This window comes from Euleptes europaea, chromosome 16, assembly GCF_029931775.1.
Source record: "Euleptes europaea isolate rEulEur1 chromosome 16, rEulEur1.hap1, whole genome shotgun sequence".
NCBI classification, from domain to species: Eukaryota; Metazoa; Chordata; class Lepidosauria; order Squamata; family Sphaerodactylidae; genus Euleptes; species Euleptes europaea.
The window spans coordinates 35,960,352-35,963,423 of record NC_079327.1 but is presented as its reverse complement, the minus strand read 5'-3'; positions in this window follow the sequence as shown (position 1 = coordinate 35,963,423).

The following is a 3,072-nucleotide window of genomic DNA, read 5'->3' as shown; positions in this document are numbered from 1 at the left end:
CGCCGCCTCCTCCGGGCAGGCTGCGGGCTGCTCGTCTGCAAAGAGGCGCAGACTTAAGGAGGAGGAGGAGGAGGAGGAGGAGGAGGTGGTGCCGGGGTCGCTGCTGCGGCTCCCGTCCGCCTCCCCCGGCCTAGGAACACGCCCACACGTCGGTGGAGGGAGGCTGGGAGCCGCCGCCCGCCTGCCTTTCCTTGCAGCCCAGCCGCCGCCGCCGCCCTCTGGGCTGAGAGCCTGCCCTGGGTGCAGAGGGCGAAAAGCGCACGCACGCACCCTCGAGTCGCCTTTATTCGGCAGGAAAAGAGGAAGCCCCCCCCCCCTGCAAGAGATGGGTGTCAGTGCCGGGTTGACGCCTACGCTCAACAAGCTGTCTTGGGGGGGGGGGTGTAAAGTGCCGTCAAGTCGCAGCCGACTTATGGCGACCCCTTTTTGGGGGGGGTTTCATGGCAAGAGACTTAACAGAGGTGGTTTTGCCAGTGCCTGTCTTCACAGCAACCCTGGACTTCCTTGGGGGTCCCCCATCCAAAGACTCACCAGGGCTGACCCTGCTGAGCTTCTGAGATCTGACGGGATCAGGCTAGCCTGGGCCATCCGGGTCAGGGCACTCTCTTGGGTCCCCCCCCCAAAAAAATTTTTAAAGGGAAAAAACAAAACTGGATGTACGTTTCCAAAATATAAGATAAAAAAAAAACACACACACAAATAAAATAAAACCTGCGTGCAGCAACAGTGTTTGCATTGTTGAGTTCGTGATGAATAAAAATTCATTTTTTAAGTTGCGGAAACGCTCGCTCGCTTTAGTGTCCTTGATTCAGCAGGGAAAGAGGAAGACCCCCCACAAGAGGTGGGTGTCCGTGCCGGATCTATGTATACGCTAAACCAGCTGTCGCTTAGGGCCCCGCTCTCTTGGGGGCCCCCCAAAAAAATTTAAAGGAAAAAAAACAAAACTGGATGTACATTTCCAAAATATAAGATTAAAAAAAAAACAAAATAAAACCTGCATAACAGCAACAGTGTTTGCATTATTAAGTTTGTTATGAATAAAAAATCATTTTAAGTTCGAGCTTAATAATTATTTCACTATTGGCGCCCTAAAGACTACCAATAAATAAATAAATAAAGCTTTCCCCCCTTTCACCATTGTTCAGAATATAATTCCCCCCCCTTCCCAAAGCGGCACTTAACACACACACTTCCCAAAATAATCTATCTCAAAAGGTACGTTCCGAATAATATGCACTTTGCGGAATAGTGGTCCCAATTCCACCCCCTGGAACCCTAAAATCCCCCCCGGGGGGGATTCCCCCCTTGTTGAGAACCCCTGTTATAAATATTGGTACTTCAGGTGCCAGTAGGTTCCTGTTTGTTTTATCTTTCTTTAAAGCATCTGTATTTTAAACCTGGAGAATCCTAGGACTTTAATCCTACGCACACTTACTTTGGGACCCATTAAGTGTGGTGAAGCTTTCTTCTGGGGGGAAAAAAGGCATTGGGGGTGTGTGGGGATTCAGGTGTGACTTTCCTGCTTTCCTTATCACCACAAAAACTCAATGCAAATAGCCTAGCCTGTTTAAAAATATTATATGCTATTGTTATACATTAAAATTTTAATACTGTTAGCAGTGCAATCCTAAAAACACTTTCCTGGGAGTGAGCCCCATTACCTAGACCTCAGCGGGATTCTGAGTAGACCTACTTTGGAATTGTTCTGTAAAAATGTCAGTGAAGCAAGTACTTCACTCAACAATGCGCAATTTGCTTATGGAACACTGCCAATATTTCAGAATAGGATGGGACTGGGATATGAACATTTACATTTTGAATAGAATAAAAGAATGCAGTGTACTTTGAGTTTGGGTGGAAAGAATGCTAGCCCTGTTAAAACCAGCAAGGGGGTTGGCAAACCCTGCTTGATTGCAGAATTAAATTGTAGAAGTTTTTCACTTTTTAAACTAGCTTCAGTTTTTAGTTGGATCTTTCCAGGGGTCGCCTCAATACCCCCATACTTACCAGCGGGGAAGGAGAGAGGTCCAAGCTAGAGCAGCCTGACCGGCAACAGCCTGTGTACAACAAAAATTGGCCCCGTCCCTGCCGGTTGACACAGCAAGGCCGTCCGCTCTCCAGGTGGTAGACCTGTTGAAGCCAGGCCTGCTCAAGAAGCCAGCCGAGCACTCAACCCAGCAGGAGGATGTGCAAGCCCTGAACCTTAATGGGCCACCATCAGGTGGTTAAGGGGAGGCAGGGCGGCCATTCAAGGGAGGTAGAGGCTGAAGCTGGAGGTCAGCCTGGCGCAGTTATACCCAATCGGCAAAAGCTCCTGCCAATCAACCCAGGAGGGTGATGCAACCCTCAGGGAGGCAGGAAGAGGAACGGGCAGGCATACCCCAGGGAGTCTCCCTCATAAGGGAAAGGGATTCTGGTCTGGGAGGGCGTGCTAGTCCTCCTGCCAGTTAACTGGCTACAGGAGAAGGCAGTAGAAAGAGGAAGAAGATCTAGGGTAGGTGTCAAGGCTCTGGAGGGTGGGTTGCCCCCCCCCAACCCTGCTGACACCGCAAACATTCACAGAGTCTGCCCACCTGGAGCCTATCTTATTACAAAGCCCCAATAAAACACAAACTCTACCAAATATTTCCCCTTTTATATCTTAAATGTCGGTCACAAAAACAAATTAGTCTGAAGGAATTTCTTTGAACTCTTTTTGTCAGTAATATGGGACGGCTATTTAGAGGTTAAGAAGTGCGAAGAAATGTAACTGCAGTTTTATGATCAGATATACCACAAATTCGTCTTCTTATAAAATGACTCTTATACAGTGATTCTTTTTTTTTAAAAAAACCAATGTGGACGTAATGTGTTACTCTGAGAAACCATACTTGTTCTAGTCATGGGCAAGTGAACAGTTATAGAAGCAATTAGTAATGTGTTCTGATTCAATACCTTTTGTATTACTGCTCAGGACATCGAAGCCGTATTGCAGATTCTAAGCTTGTTTACTACAACTGAATACAGAATTTGTCATTGATTTTGAAAGAATCCAGATTTTTTTAATGCACCAGAACTGTTGTTCTAAACACA